This window comes from Mastigoproctus giganteus, chromosome 3 (assembly GCF_048544385.1).
Source record: "Mastigoproctus giganteus isolate SK-2022 chromosome 3, ASM4854438v1, whole genome shotgun sequence".
Taxonomy (NCBI): domain Eukaryota; kingdom Metazoa; phylum Arthropoda; class Arachnida; order Uropygi; family Thelyphonidae; genus Mastigoproctus; species Mastigoproctus giganteus.
This window is the reverse complement of record NC_143577.1, coordinates 52793592-52810348: the sequence shown is the minus strand read 5'-3', so window position 1 is coordinate 52810348 and position 16757 is coordinate 52793592. Positions and strand designations below refer to the sequence as shown.

The 16757-nt window shown below is 35.6% G+C and overlaps 1 protein-coding gene across 1 annotated transcript in view; it reads right to left on the bottom strand.

Moving 5' to 3' along the window:
• LOC150087965 (uncharacterized) overlaps nt 1-16217 on the bottom strand; it is a 58892-nt gene extending 42675 nt beyond the window's left edge. The window contains exon 1 of the mRNA XM_090370527.1: nt 15723-16217. The gene's annotated coding sequence lies outside the window, so the exon portion shown is untranslated. The remainder of the gene's footprint in view (nt 1-15722) is intronic.
• Between the last annotated feature and the right edge of the window lie 540 nt (nt 16218-16757).

The following is a 16757-nucleotide window of genomic DNA, read 5'->3' as shown; positions in this document are numbered from 1 at the left end:
TTTAATAAAATTTTTAAATAAACAACTCAAAACAATCGACACAGCAGCATATCAAGATTCATCATTTATTTTATGAATGATGAAAAAGATACTGTTCTTGCTGATGAAATTTCAAGTTCATAGTAGCTATGAAATTGTAGCAATTTTAAAGTGATTTTACAATTTTACAAAACAATTTTCCATTTTTAAGTATATGAGTGCACAATACAAATTTTGATTTTCAATGCAAGAATTGATAAACAAAACGTATTCATTGTGTCTGTGTCACTAAATACTTGAGTTTTATGTAACACACTATTTTTTCCATTTTCACATAAATCCAGATGTTTCCAGTCAATGCAAAATGACAACAATACTTAATAGATTCAACTGATTCACATGATATATTTACATTAAATGAAAGGTTTTCTAAAACAAATACACTTTTCAAACTCATTTATTTCTTACCATACCTTAAATCCGTTATTATGTACCATACGTTATGTGCTAAAACATCTTTATTCTATCACTGTGCCCTTTTGGAGTTAAGATATCTAAACTCTGGAAATATCATTAATCCAGAACAAGTCAGATTGCAGGCAATGATCTACTATAATGCCACTTCTAGGAAACAAACAAACTAGAGGGGGCAACCACTATATTGAAAATTCAAAGCAGCAACTGCAAGGTACTGCATGCTCAAGAAAACCGAACGGGTCGCACTGCATCTGTTTCTTTCACAAAAATTATGAAGTAAAATGCAAAAACAACTTGGGTAAAAGTGGGTTGTAGTTAGGAAGGTAGAGAAAGTTTCAGTCATTAATCTTCAACCAACAAAAAATGTGCAAAACTTTTTCTCAAGTCACCTGATTGGTCTTCCATGCAACAAGTTATACCTCCCTTCGCAGGTAGTTGAAGCTGACAGTTTGAATAAATTCAGAGGTCAACTGGATACTTACCTATGTGAGAATGGAAGCATATAATTTGTTTTCTTAAACCCAAAATATTTCGGGTTTAAGAAAAGGTTTTAAACAATATAGAAACATCAGGCTCTTAGTATATTCCACTTACCAGTTTAAAAGACCATTAAGTGCACAAAGCTTGTTCCAAGAGTCAACCCCACTGGCTGAAGACATCTACCCTATGAACATCCTTCCTCCTTGCAGTTACCTAGTCTCCAAGCACTTAAATTTGCAGAACTGAAGCTTAGGCTTTCCTGGTAAGAGCACCCATTGTTCCTTTCACTAATTTTTTTGCTCTTCACTGCTTGTTGTTTGTTTGTTATTTGGTTTTCAGGAGCATTAGCAACTAAGGCCATATTGCTCCAGGGATATGCAGTGGTCATTCCCTGACCTTTCGGTATTTGGTGGTCACAGGCTCAAATCCCAGTCTAATCAAGAAGCATGTGCTACGCACTGCTGCTCCTGCCCACCTGGCTACGGAGGTGCCAGCTCTTTACTACATATTTCAACAGATACACATCCTTCCACAAATGAGGCACCCAGGTCTGTATGTCATACGCAAGATATGGCCTAATCATTCCCTTATACGACAGGATAATCACCTCCTTATTCCTAATAGCAAAATTCCTGTATATCATTTACAAAACTCCATGAAATGCCTTAGCAGCCTGTCTGCATTGTTCAGAGAACTTCACATCTGACTGCACAATTCTCTCAATGTCTTATTTGTTCTCTACTAACATGTGGTACCACACAGGTTGGCACGTTTATCCAAGATTACTGCTACCTATACGAAGTACCCTGCACTTGCCAACGTTAACCCTCAATTGCCACTTATTGACCCACCTGCCTAATTTTTCTGGATCTGGTTGCAGTAGCTAACCTTTCAACTTTTACATCATCTGCAGACTGAAGACAACAAACTTAGTTCTTCAGAATTAGGATAACAATTCGGAATTTGATGGAGCTGATTTCATTTGAAAAAATAAAACAAACAAAATTTTGTTAACCCAATAGCAAGCACTTCAGTTAGTGTGATCAACCAAAAAAGTGGAAATTTCATTATTCTTCAAGTAGAATAAAAGCCCCCCCCCCCCGCCAAACCCCATCATTATTTTTTCACTGGAGATATATAGCTATAAAAAAGTTCTCTAAGGCAGTGGGGTCCAACCTTTTACTGTCCAGGGACCATATTCAAAGTTAAATTTGTTTCGAGGGCAGCTCTGAGCGATTCAAGAAAAATTAGTGTGTTACATTTTGCATTTCTTGATTCATTTTGTAACTTTGAACACTTATTTTCACAACACTCCTTTATCATAATAAGATTTATGCTTGGAATCACAGTGTCGTTTGAAATTTTCTTAAAAACTGACACAGTCTTCAGTCTCCTGACACACTTGCTTTTTCGTCGTACCCAATGAAGAAATAGTATTCAGTCCACCTTTGATCAAAACACCAACACTACAAATCGACTTTCCTCTTTCGGAACATTTTTAAAGATGAATTTTTAATTCAATACAAATTAATAATAATTCAATACAATGAACAAGTTATATCAAAATAGCAGAATTTCACAATATGAAAAGATTGATATGTACATAATTGTATTAGTGTACATATGACTGCACTGAACTACATGTACATGTTTTACAGATTCAAGCTCGCTGTCTGCATGCTTGTACACGCAGTGGCGCGACTTTCTAAAATGCTGATTTAGTTCACTTTCCGCGAGGGCCATATAAAAATTATTTGTGGGCTGTAGGTTGGACACCACTGCTTTAAGGCATTTCAAAATAAAAAATACACCCACCATAATCACTTTCCACACTATTTTATTTTGCTTTCATCTTTGCATGCTTTTTGATTTTATTATCCAATATAGTTGATAATATAAATGTGCCTGCTGCTGTAACTGTTTTGATATGTTCTCTATGGTTAAATTCTAGTTTCGTATTTAACAATTTACTTTTATTATGGCCAATCAGATCAAAATAAGGAGAAATACAAAAAAAAAAATATATATATATATATATTTAAAAGTATTTATGCAAGTCCCTGATTTTACAAAATTTTAAAAACTGCAAAAATTGAAGTCCACATAACACAACCCCATCAGAAACTCACTACACTGAGTACACACACACAAGAAAGGGATAGTAGAGATGGCAGAACAGCAATCAGACACTGTCTGAACAGTGTTTCCAGATTCTTCTTTCAAATAAATGATAACAAATTAATGCATGCAACAAAAGCTATAGCAGGTAAATTATATATATCATCAAGAAATGCAATAAATTGTATTTTAAAGTACTTTGTTTATCTATACATTAAAAGTTTTCCTCCTAGTGATATTTATTCGAGGTAACTGGAGAAGAGGGCGAGGCAATTACATCACTACAAATGCAATTAATTATTGACAACTACCTCTATAACGTTCGCCAACCTCGTGCATGTGATTCACTGTCTAATGTTTGATGTTCCATTGTAACGTTTGTCGTATATTAATGAATATTCTATATTTGTAAATACAGTAATTCAGTATTTTGTAAATATTTTAGTCCTGCTCTTTCGGATGCAACAATATTCCTCATGTATTATGGAACCCGAAGCAAAAGGCCTTTTCCTAAGCGACCTATGTAAACGCCAATAAATAACTACATAGTGATATTGGCTGAAGTCCAGTATAGTATACACCAGCAGGTACTTCAATGAAAGCAAGGAAGACGGCGATAATCGAGAGGTGAAGGCACCTCCCTTTTCGATTGTTTTGTGTCACTGAGGGGGGGCTTATCCCTCCAGCCCACTGTTTTAAAATGGAAAAACGAGTCCCAGATTTAAAAGCAGCAAATGTGGGGAAAAACACCCTAGGCATATGAACCTAGGAGGACAGTGGGCAGGGAAAGTTTTTTTTTTTTTGTTAGTTGTTGGTGCATCGGCTTCTGCGGCCATATTGCACCTCCGAAGGTTTTTGCATTTTCTACTCTGATCCAAGCCCGAGGCAGGATTCGAACCCGCGACCTTTGGGTTGCCAGGCAGGTACTTTACCCACCTGGCTAGCCCGGTCAGCGTGGGGAAAGTAGTGGCATCTGCCAATCACTGCTTTGTTTCTGTCCGTTTGTCAAAATATGGGAATCAACTTTTCAACCACTGCTTCCCAACTGTTTTCCTCTTCACTGTAGCCAGGGTTTGGGATTAAAAATTATTTATTTATTCTTTAATTATTTTTTTCCCATTTACATAGCTTCAATTCCTCCCCCCCCTCTAACCTGCATTCTGCACTGTTTCCGGGTCCTGCCCTGGAACTAGGAGCTTGGCTCACCTTTTCTTCTTTCTCACTATGTGCAGGATAGATAACCACTCTCCCACTTTTCCCCCCCTTTTTCTTACTCTCTCTGTGCTGGCACCCCAACTTACACCTTCCGCTTCACTGTGGGATTAAAATTATTTATTTATTCTGTAATTATTATTTTTTTCTTTTCATTTACTTAGCTTTTTTTTTTTTTTTTTTTTTTTTTTTTACTCGTGCTCTGTTCTAACACCTGGGATTTGGTCTATCATTGGTGCCAGACAGCTCTCGCTTTCTTTCTTTTTTTTTTTTTTAATCACAGGGAATTTATTTATTTATTTTATTTTTTATTATTATTATTTATTATTTTTATTTATTTAATATATTTTCTTTTTCACCACGGGGAATTATTATAATTATTTATTTATTTATTATTATTATTTATTTATTTTTTTTGCACCACAGGAAATATATTTTGTTTTTAGTTTATTTATTTATTTACTTTTTATTTATTATTTTTTATTTTATTTTTTTTTTTTTTCCCCTCTCTGGAGTGGGCCCCCAGAGAAATCTGGCCCACCTTTTGGCAACATCAGGTGATTCAGAGTCTCATATCAAGACAGTACGTGCTCCATTGGGACTAGCCCACCTTCCCGTGGTGTGGACGAATACCCAGAATCATCTGTCCAGGTGACTAATGCTTCTGGGTAGCCAAGAAGCCAGAACAGAACAACAGAACACACGCATAATACACACAAACCGACATCACACACATCTGGCCCGTTTGTAGTGATACTGCTCTTCACAGAGATAAGAGGCAGAGATGAACTCACGTTCTAGGAGCCGCCCTTTACAAAAACACATGTCCACATTCCCAACTGTTTTGCTTGCCACCGTGTTGGAGGGTGTACACCATTCTGGAGTTTTACTGTGATATTTATTCGACCTTGAGAATGCCACACACTACAAACACAGTAAATAATTATATAGGTCATTTCCTGATTAGATATCGACCAGTGCATTTCGACAGGTGTGTCTTTTACGTAGAAAAGCGAGTGGGGGTGAAGCCCCCTAGTTTTTCATTATACTTTTAACTTCTGTTAAATTACAGAGTATTGGCTAATCTTCAAAGTAATCTAATCTTAATGTAGTGAGGATATGACAATAGGATTAACCATCCATTAAGATAAAAATATGACACTTAATATCATTTAAAAGGCACAATACTGATACTTAAATTCTTATCTGATGTTTCAGGTAGGATTCTTTTTGAACCTTACCATCAAGACCAAAGTGGGGACCAGCAAGGCTTCTCACAGGAAACACTTTCCAAGCCCTGCTTAAGTCTGATTGTCTTAGGATTTGGAAAGAATCTTGCAGTCACCAGGTAACAACTAACTGTCAATATTGTGCTTGTAAATGATATAAACACAGATGCCAACTTTTGACTTTCAAAAAGCCGGAGATCAGGCATTTGTAAGCAGAAAGAAAACAGGTTTTTTGGGCCAAAACAGACAAAAATATAGCCACAGGATTATTTACCAATACAGTATGTTTTTACACATTAGCTTACCTAACATTTTTCAACCTGTGGATTTCTGTTTGGATATTCTAATAGACATCAACTGATTTTGACTGCTTCAAGACAGATTAATTTTGTTTATAACAAATGGTACTGCTGTTCAAACCAAGCTGTCAAGAGCATTTCCAAAGCTTCAACAGAAAGACGTACTGAATTAGATTTTTTTGAACTGATTAAATATTCTCTCACACTGAGCAGTGCTATGAAGAAAATACCAAGAATGACTTGGGGTAATGTTATATATCTCAATCTTCTTGTGCACTTATTAGTACCCTAACCAGGAACCACGTACACCAATTCTTTCTCTTAATTCATAATAGCATCTGGTAGGTTCTCACATTGAAAGACAGAAGTGATGCTACAAATCATCTATTTCTTTAAGGCATCAAAGAGTACTCTACAAACTTAACCATAAATTTCAAATTATGCACTTCGCCCCCTTTGCAATGGGAACTTGTGATGCATGTAGTCATATGCAGCTACAAAGTACTTCCTCATGGAGTAATAGAACAGTACCTTCTATTCTTGTATTAGGCTCTCCGTGACCTTGGCAGCAGAAATGCCTATCACTGAGTCAGAATCATTGATCTGGTTTAGTCTGCTATGGTAAGCAAAGATTTGAAAATTGTTGGTATAATAAATTTTCTATAAAAGTGGGGATAACAGACCTAGAATATTAGCTTGCTTGGTCTGCACTTACCAATTACTGGTACTTTGATTTGGAAACTCTGCAAAGTGCTCATATTGTTTTCCCCACCCCTTTTAACCTCTTCTTTAAACAGATCAAAGGTTGCCATTGTTCTACCAGTCTAGTTACACATTTAACCAAAGCCAATTGATTGAGTACACACATGCTTAATCTTTTTTTTTTTTTTTTTTTTTGTTTTACTTCAATGGCATGCAACAGTTGAAATTAAATGTCTACCAAATATTCACCCGATTTCACAGGAAAGCATTTAATCTTTTTTCAGGGCACAAATTAATAAGATGACAAGGAGAGCCTATTACCATCAAGTGCTCAATCTCCTCTTCTAATACCCTTGCCACTCCTGCTGTTAAGTCTATCATAACAGGCACATTACCAACACTGAGTGATAGCTTTTTTTAAAAAGGAAAACTACATGCTTTCAGGTTGCAAAAAAAAAAGTCAATGCTGTAGAGTAATTTTCCACTGCGGGCACTGAGAGCAAGCTGCTTTCAATCTGATGATTTTTTATTTTTATTATGATGCATCATAATAAAACATTTTTTATTATGAATGGGAAATAGTTTGGAATCACTTTGACTACTGCCTTCTGTAGCAATCAAAACTGGCTCATTTTTCAGAGCCACTTCTCCTTCTTTCCCTATCCATGTAATTTCACTAAGAACACCTATTGTTTCTGCTCTTATGCAACCATATTTTCTTTTATTTCACTATTGGGAAACATATTTCTGAACAATGCACCTGCACAATTACCACAACTCACAGGAAGACTATATGACAAAAGATGCAAATAAAAATTCTTCATGTATGAAATGACATTCTTGTAGCCATGAAATGCAACATGTATTTTTACAGCTCTTTCTATGCACATACACTGAAATGCTGTCACTAAGCTTATTTATTTGCAAATGTCTGATTACATTGTGTTTCCACCATAGTTCCAATCTATGTCAGCACAGTTCTTCATAACCAGGCATTTTGGTTTACTTACACATATAGCTGATGATCATTATCAACACATTCATCAGGTACACAGCATACCTCTAATTCAGTTTATTATTCCATTCTATACACCACACCAGACACTCAGTGTTATGATGTTTGCCATCCAACTGAATTCATGTGCTTTTGAGAAGATAGGTTGACAACAGCATTATCCAAAAATTTTAATTGTAAAGTTATGCTATTTTTTTTTTTTCATGCATAAGTTTTGGTACACAAATAGGGCAATGTATGCATTTGGCTATTGGTAAGTACATATAATTTTATTAAACACACATACCATGGAAGGTGAAAAAGCTGCACGAAGAATAAGATGGACTGCTAGAGAGATAAGAAACACGAAGAATTTAGCTAGTAATAACAATAATCAAAGGAAGTTGAGTGATGATTAAGTTATGAAAAAACTTAATAGAAGAAATGTGGTTTGAAGAAACTACTGTAGTAAAGAATTGGTGTGTAAGTAAATAACACTGATAAATTCTATAAATCTAAACATTAATTTTTTAATCCATAATTTCTAACTAAACCTACCTTTAAATCCAACATAAGACTTAATTTTTTTTTTTTTTTTTTTTATGAGAACCCCAAACACGAGAGGTATTATAACCTATAGTACTTAGTACCATGCTTGGGTTGGAGGTTGAGAAGACGAAAGAAGATATTTGTTGATATTGGACTTGTACTTCTGTAGATTGTAATTTTCAGGAAATACGTATGAAGGAAGGTTGTTCCAGAAAACGGCAGTTGAATGAATAAATGAGGAAGATGAAAAGTTGGTTCTGTGGGTTTGAAGTTGGACAGTAAATGGATGTTGGCTGGTGGCGGCACGTGTTCGGACTGTTTTGAAAGAGAGAGCGGGAATTATAGAAGCCAATTCAGAAGAACAGTGCCCATGGAAGTATCTGTAGAAGAGGCATGCAGCAGAAACACTGCGTCTATGAGAAAGCGAGTGGAGAGACTCTGTTAGAGATGAATCATTAATTAACCTAACTGCCCTCTTCTGAATGGAATCAAGAAGCCTGAGAGAGGTTTTGGGGGCACCACCCCAGATGTGGGAACAATATTCCATGGCAGGGCGGATTTGCGATTTATACAGAGTGAGCAGCTGTTTGGGAGAAAAGTAACGCCGAGAGCGAAAGAGAAAACCAAGTTTTTTAGATGCAGAGGAAGCAATATTTGTAATGTGCTTGTGCCAAGAGAGATTAGAAGTCAGGGTAATCCCCAAAAGAGATATATCATTTTGCCTAGAAATCGGAGTGTCACTAAAGATAAGCATAGGAGCGGAAGAATCCTTTTTGCGAGATATAAGACAAGATTGAGTTTTAGAAGGGTTGAAATTAACTAAGTTGTCTTTGCCCCACTGGAGAATTACCTGAAGATCGGCATTTAAGGAATTGGCAGCAGATTTTCGAGAACTTGAAGCTGATTGAGCTGGACAAGGTTTCTCAAAATGGAAAGTTGAATGCTATCATCGGCAAAACTATGGATAAGATTTCCAGTCAATGGAAGAAGGTCATTGATATACAAGAGGAAAAGAGTGAGGAAAAGAACTGAACCTTGGGGGACACCAGCATTAGTGGAGAAGTTAGAAGACAGAGAGCCATCTACCATCACCCTCAGTGAGCGATCAGAGAGAAAACTGGATAATCAATTACTAAAAACAGTTGGCAAACCATAAGATGGAAGCTTGTTTAGAAGACCTTTATGCCAAACACGATCAAAAGCCTTTGAGATGTCAAGAGCAACTACTTGTGTTTCACCGAACCTTTCCATTGAATTAGTCCATAAATGGGTAACATAAGCCAGAATATCACCAGTGGATCGACACTGACGGAATCCATACTGGCGATTGTTGATCAGATGGAAGGTTTCTAGGTAGTTTAAGAGTTGGCGGTTAATTGATTTCTCCATTACTTTAGAAAGAGTAGAAGTAATTGCAATGGGACGATAATTGGATGGGAGGGATTTGTCACCCTTTTTAGGAACTGGCTGGATATGAGCAAATTTCCAAGCAGAAGGAAAAACACCTTTGGAATAAGAAAGTGAAAAAAGGCGGCAAAGAATAGGAATAAGTTCAGGAGCACAGGTTTTGAGAACAAGTGGAGAAATACCATCAGGACCTGGAGCTTACTTAGCATCAAGATTCATCAAAATCCTTCTGATATCCTTTTAACGGAAGACCACAGGAGGCATTGAATGGAGCGTGTTAGGAATGGTGGGAGGTGTTTTACCAAGATCATTAATACATGAGCTCGAAGAAAAATGGGATGCTAGCAGGTCAGCTTTATCCTTGGCTGAAGTGACAACAGAACCATCTGGTTTGGACAGAGGTGGGAGCAGAGATGGGCAAAAGTTGCGGCCAATAACTTTGGCAAGAGACCAGAATGCTCGGCTACCATTAGGGCAAGAAGCAAGTTTTCTACTCTTAGCCTGTTCAAACTCTAGTTTGGACTGATTAATAACTGCTTTACAATTGTTGCGAGCTTTGGTGTAGGCAGAAAATGAAACTGAAGAATTAGAAACAAGCCAATTACGATATGCAACGTTCTTCTCTTGGACAGCCTTAGCACATTTATTGGAAAACCAAGGTTTAGATAAAGGACGCGATTTTAAAGTGGAGTGTGGGATAAAGGATTCCATTCCTGCAAGAATAATTTCACTGACACGATCTGAGCAAACGTTGACATCAGAAGTTTTGAAACAGTAATCAGACCAAGGAAAAGAAGAAAAGAAGTCTCGCTGGTCATCCCATTTTGCATTCTTGTAATGCCAAACAATACGAGGTTGGGAATAGCCATGTGATAAAAGGTTCCATTGGAGAAGAGACAATCACCAAGTTGTGGTCTGAAGTGCTTAAAGGACCTCTCACTTCAACCTTGTACTTAGAAGGGTTGTTTGTGAGAAAAAGATCAAGCGTATTGGCTGTATGATTAGGAAAGTCCAGTATTCTTGTAGGTAAATGAATAATCTGTGCTAGGTCATTAGTAATTGCAAAAGCCTCAGCATCTCGACCTGCTGGGTCGGTGTGACTAGAAAACGGAAGCCAGCTGGAGTTGCGAATGTTAAAATCACCAAGGAAAATTACCTCACTGTTAGGAAAGTTGGACTGGAGAAAGTCAAGTTGCAAAGAGAGGAAGTCAAAGAGCTCCAAGTGATTAGTGGAGTTGGGAGAACGGTAGAGACAACAGATGAATTTTACACAATGAGGTAGAGAGATTTTAAGCCAGAGAAGATCACAGAGAGGAGATTCCAAATTGCCAAGTCTCTGACAGGGAATATCAGAACGGACATATGCACAAGTACCACCTTTGAGGCGAAAGGAATCATACAGCAAATAATTTGGACATCTGAGATGAGCAGTAGTTGAATCAACTGATAACTGAGATTCAGTCAGAAAAAGTACATGGGGTTTGGAAGACTGCAAGTGGAAATGGACATCGTTGAGATTAGAATTGAGACCACGTATATTTGTGAAATGAATTAGGAAGTCCTTGGGAGGTTTAGATCTTTTCGCAGATAAGCTTGCTCTATTATTTTGACAATTCATGGTGTATTCAATAGTAAGAAAAAGTGGGTGGGACATGCTGTATGAAGTAATGAAATTTTTGGATATGGCGTACATGTGGTAAGAATATACCCAGATCCTTGACATAACGTGGCCTCGACAATGCTCCCCGCATACACACTACTCGGACTCCCTCCAGTCACTATCTGGCAGAGTAGAGGTAGCAAGATTATACACTAGTTGATCCGGAAGCTTCCTAGAGAGTTACCAATAGGTTCAGTCCGGTGTACTAACTAGCGGCCGGCCTGTGAACACCGTTTTAGAGCTGTACCCTCGAAATGTAAGGAATATTGGATCTCGCCACGACATTCATCATAACCTCAAAAATCATCAATCATACTGCATGATTGAAGAGATAGGGAAGGGTTGGCCAGAACTTAGCTCTAGAGACTAAACATGGGTTCCACCACTTCAAGCCTCCAATAAGCAAAGTGGTGGTATTTCACCGGTTGATTATAAAATCATACATAACAAGAAATATATGATTTTGAAATTTTGCATAGTGGAAATAAATTCATTACTGAATTGTTGATTTAGTGCAAATGCAATTATTTAAGCATGTCTTCTGAATAAATTCACCACAGCTCTATCATTTATGGGCTAGGATTTAAATAGAACCTTTCCACAGAACAAGTTATTGAACAAATAGAGCAACTGCACTTGCAAATATTGTTTAATAATATTTTATTTATTAAATAATATTAAAAGATATTGTTTAATAAAACTAAGAAAAATTATTATTTGCTGTGTAAGAGAACTATAATAAAAAAAGTCAAAATTATGCAAGACCTGGTATAAGCGATCTGCAAAAAAAAAAACATGCTTAATTGTAATTATTGAAAAAAAAAAAAAAAAAAAAAAACCACACACACACACACTACAAGTAAACTGGAGTTACCTCTGGATTTATGTATGCAATAATTTTTCTGGGTCATTAAATGGGGGGGGACAATAAAAACCCATTCCATTTTGAGGCATGTGATATGTGCTTTTTTCCGAATTTATATAATTTAATGAAATTATTTTATGCTTGCATCATGTATCATAATGTTTAAACCAGTGGCAGCAGACTTTTCGCACTGAGGTACTTTAATTGCAGTGAGGTACCCACTGCAATTTTGCATAAGCATATCTCTATTTTGAATAGAACATGAGTTATAGAATTATTAGAATCTTATCATAAAATTATATAAGTATGTACTTATATAATTTTATGTAATTATTGAGATTTCTGGCACTGGTGTTGTTTTGAAAAATATTTTTATTTCTAACACCATTTAGAGAGATTTGTTTTGTAAATTTTTTTTTTTTTTTGGCTGATGCTGCATAAGCTCATACACTTGCATCACATGCCAATACTACTACAAAAGGCTGTGATTGTTCAACCTCATTTTGAAGTGTGACAATATTGTGTTCATTTTCATCAACCACAGTCGCAATACTAGAAGGACTTGTTTCTTGTTTTAAACTCCTACTACTACTACAATCAACAACAACAAAAAAAAATGCTTTGTGATTGGGTCAGTTGATTATTTTTCAGACCACAATTTAAACTATGGCACTGATAACGTCCTAACCTGAAAATCAGAAAGTTATACCACAGAAAGAGATCTAAATAGGGAAGGTCTCTATGGCTGGAGATATGTTAATTACTCCAAATTAACAAAGGGGATCAAAGGGTGACATCAGTAATTAGTCCTGTTAGCTTGACTTCTATTCCAGGGTAAATAATCGAGCCACTGATTAAAAAAGTAATGTGTAGGACTATCTAGAGAGGAATGCAGTTATACTGCAGTCACAGCATGGATACCAGGATGCATAACAAAGGAACTGGATGTTAATAGTAATTTTCAGATCATATATTTAGATTTCAGAAATAAAAGACTATTGTACAAATTGGAGCACTGTGGCATTAAGAGAAAGTTACTGCTGTGGATAAAGGGATGGTTGGGTGGGAGAAGACAGAGTGGTTATCAATGGGCACTGCTCTTTTTGGATTTATGTTATTAGTGGGGTCCCCCAGAATTTGTGATGAGCCCATTGTTGTTTTCTATATATATATATATATATATATTAATGAACCTATTAATTGAGTAACTGAGAGATTGAACTTGAACTCTAAATTAGGAGTAGAATCATAACTTCCTATGTACCTCCTATCAAGTTTGATAAGTGCCATGCAAGTGTTGCAACATAATTGATGCTAATAAGTAAATATTCCCTAATGCAGTGTTTCCCAAACTTTTTTAGTTTTGGTTTGGTTTTTTTTTTAGGAGCATTAGCAACTAAGGCCATATTGCTCCGGTAATATGCGGTGGTCATTCCCTGACCTTTCCGCATCCTCCGTATTTGGTGGTGATGGGATCGAATCCCGGTATAATCAAGAACGTTTTTAGTCATGGAACACTTTTCATCTCACAATATATTTACGGAACACTAGTTTAGCGGGAGCCAAAGAACTGTTTGTTAATATTTTATTACATACGATGTATTGTGCATCAAGAGCATCTTTATTTCCAACACATATAAAGCCAAAATTCAAATAACTGCCATCATACTTTTGTTTTGGTCTTTTATTAGTTTGTTCCTGTTTTTTCACTCCGGATTTTTGGGAACAAAAGGCTGCGGTTGTTCAACCTCACTTTGAAGTGTGACGATATTGTGTTCATTTTCATCGACTACAGTTGCAATACTAGAAGCACTTGCTTCTCGTTTTAAAGTTTTTTTTTTTAAACCACAAATCCTGGTCATTTATTTTAATAATAACATTTCGAAATACTTATAATTATAAAAAAAAATTATGCAAAGAAGTGAGTTTAGTTATATTGGTTCACTTCCCCTCTCCTTCAACCCGTGTACTCCAGGCTAAATCACATACGAATGGCATATCAGATCACTACATTGCTACTTTTTCGTAGATGTGATTTCCTCTACACATACTTCTCTATGCAAAAGCCCACCAAAATAAAGTGTTCCATGGTCTATTTGATTATTAGTTTATGCCAGTGTATTAATAACCAAAAAAATAAAATAATGTTAAAAATTATAATGACACAAAAGGTGTACGCTACAAATATGCAAAATTTATTCCTTTTATTTTTTAATTATTAATTACATTTTTTCACAGAACACTTGTTCACATCTCATAGAACACTAGTGTTCCATGTAACACAGTTTGGGAAACACTGCCCTAATGGATGGATGGGAAAAAGAAATAAGGAAAGCCACCACACAACAAGCACCCTATAACTGGGTCCAGTGTCATGTATTTTTTTCCCTCCACATTGCATTTCATCCCTCTGCTTAAATGGGGAAAAAGCTCATTAGGTGGCAGATAAACATAAGAACAAACAGATACAGCACAAGAAAATAAACATTTAGGACTAGGAAAGAAACACTTTGTGACATGGTAACAAATATTTAATTGGATAACTGAAAAAATTACAAAGATAAAAAATTATAAACTGTCATACATTGCAAATGCTCAAATTCTTCATCTCTGGCCAGAGGGTTGGAAAAACAAAAAGGAAATTACTGAACTTACATAGTTGCAAAGTACCCTATAGTTTCTGTACAAATTTGCTGATATCTATATCTACACATGTGTTTTCTGAGGAAAAAAAAAAAATGCTTTCCACAGAACAATTCAACGAATTCAGGGAGAATTTATAGTTTGTTTTAATTTATAATTTACAATCTTTGTAATTTTTTTCGGTATCCAAATTAAATATTATAGTTACCATTCAGCAAGGAGTTTCCTTCCTAATCTTTATGCCTATATTAACAAGAAGATGACTTATCAGATCAGGATTAGCTTTGTAAATCATAAAGACAAATTTACAATTTAACAAATGTTAAAAATTATATTTACAATTAAAAATAAATAAGTACAACTCGTTTCTAATAGATTTCACATGATCAATTTTGTTCTAAAGAAGGTTAAAAACTGAGATGGTCTTGATGGTTCATTTGAGATTTTTATTTGTCTCATAACAGCATGGAGGACCTTTCAGTTTTGATAATGATATTCAATGAAAGAAAACACAATCTCTGGGGCTATTTTCCACATAAACGTGGTAAAATCAACATAAAAAAAAAAAAAAAAAAAAAAAACGCAAATTTGTGGTGCTGCTAAGAAGAGTGCAGAAAACAACAAGTCCTTTTCTCTGAAATCTAACACAATGCAAAAACAAATCAAAAATAAAAAATGTGACTGGTCAAAACAAAAAGTTCACTCATCAGTTCAATGAATTATTTACAAGACTTAATAAAATTTATATCCACCAGGTTATGCAAAATTCATGAACAATATGTAATATTGTAGTTTTTCTATCGTAAACATTTATTACACAGAGATAAGGCAATCCCACATTTTGAATCTATAACCTCACACCGGTTACAAACATGGTAACCTAGAACAAATGCCAATGACAGTTCGCAAAACTTAACGGAATTATCACTATACACGTATGAATTATTTTAAGATGTTCTACTTACTGATTAAAACAATGAAAATTGACAAAATAATTACAAATTCTCTTATTCTTCGGGAAACATATTTCTCATATACCAGATCAAAATATAAAATAACTTGTTTCATCAACCGAGTGCTATTAATTATTCATGAAAACTACACTTACCCCAATGTGTTAAATAAGAATTATTTCTTATTATTTCTATTTTCTGTAATGAGAATAAAATTCTTCTTTCCATCAAGTACGTAATGCAGCCATGATAACTTGTCCGAACAGCATCTACCAATACCAGTTAGGGTTAATTTTTAACCCTAATGATTTAAGCAGACGACACTAGGCTTAACATTATTTCATTCTTCACCTTCCGAATTGAGGGATAAATTATTGCATAATAAATGCACAGTAATTATGCCCTATTAGGCATTAATGTCCGTAAATTCAACATGGCGACAGTCCCAGGATTCTTCATTGCAATCGGCAATGGCGAAATTTAGAGATTGTCGGAACAGAATTGGCCGACTTCACTACCACCACCACCGGTGACTACAGTCAAAATCGCTGACTAGGTTGAAGCATTCCAAGGACGTACTCAACATTCCCTAATTTTCACCTTAGCTTAATACACTGGCCGCATTATTTAGATATGCCATCATATTTTGTTATTCTATTCGATAATGAAATATTAAAAATAAGTAGTGCGATTATACTGCATGCATTATTCCTGAGTGACGCCTTTGTCGTGGGTAGCACTTCCCAGAACGCCATATTTGCTAAGCCTATTTCAGTATAGGTCGATAATGGCGTACACGTTAAGTGGTAACACTACTAGTATACATATACAGTGCGTAGTTCCCTGAATTACGAAACAGCAACCTAATATACAAAATCAAACTTACTGTGAAAAAAAGGTTAACGTTGGCGTAACTGGGTTTAAAATTAATATATAATATATATATTTCACCATAAGTGGCAGAAAATTAACACACAACACGAACATTATGTGACGTCACAACTTCGAGGCGGGAAAATTGACGTCTGCTCCTATAGCTTTGTACAAATTTAAATTTCTCCCTCTAACGGACGAAAAATAAACGTCCGTCTTTTATATCTCTTCAAAAACACGTATTATTTATGGTTATAGTGCGTAACCTTTTTAAATAGTAAAACTCCATTTAATAATGTAACCGAACTGCCATAAAT